The following is a 689-nucleotide window of genomic DNA, read 5'->3' as shown; positions in this document are numbered from 1 at the left end:
TCTCCCAACTAAGCCATTCCAGATAACATAAAAAAAATGAATAATCACATGTTTTAGATTGAATAGTCAAGTTGTGCAACTTAGTGCTAGATCTTCCTCTAATTCATTGAGATTGAGATACCTTTAAATCTTCAATATGATGCTCTCCTCACTAATACTCTAATTCATTGAGTATGAGATTTTAAAAAGAAATAATCGCTAATGACACTAATTTTAAACAAAGTGCGGTGAACATGGATCGAACACGTGACCTTTAGATCTTCAGTCTGACGCTCTCCCAACTGAGCTATCCCCGCAATCATTAGAAATAAAAATTCATCAGTATAGGTATTTTAGCTGATTCATTGAGATTTTAAAAAGAAATAATGACTAATTTTCTATTGAATAGTCAGGTTATGCGCAATAGGTGTGGTTAACATGGAGATCGAACACGTGACCTTCAAATATTAAATTTGACTCTCTCCAAACTAAGCTATCCATGCTAACATTAAAAATGAAAATTTTTAAGTAAAAGTATTTACGCTAATTAATTGAAATTTTAGAAAGAAATAATCACTAGTTTTAAATTGAATAGTCAAATTATGCAAGATTGAACACGAGACCTTTAGATCTTCAATCTAATGCTCTCTCAACTGAGCTATCCACACTAACATTAAAAATGAAAATTCATCAGTAAAGGTATTTTCGCT

At 31.2% G+C, this 689-nt stretch overlaps 1 non-coding gene across 1 annotated transcript; it reads right to left on the bottom strand.

The window, feature by feature from the left end:
- Positions 1 to 223: 223 nt before the first annotated feature.
- TRNAF-GAA lies at positions 224 to 296 on the bottom strand. Its single transcript has one exon. It is a non-coding gene; the product is annotated as a tRNA-Phe (tRNA).
- Between the last annotated feature and the right edge of the window lie 393 nt (positions 297 to 689).

Source organism: Cucurbita maxima, unplaced genomic scaffold, assembly GCF_002738345.1.
Source record: "Cucurbita maxima cultivar Rimu unplaced genomic scaffold, Cmax_1.0 Cma_Scf00705, whole genome shotgun sequence".
Lineage (NCBI taxonomy): Eukaryota > Viridiplantae > Streptophyta > Magnoliopsida > Cucurbitales > Cucurbitaceae > Cucurbita > Cucurbita maxima.
Note: the sequence above shows the minus strand (reverse complement) of the source record. Positions and strands in the feature narration are given on the sequence as shown.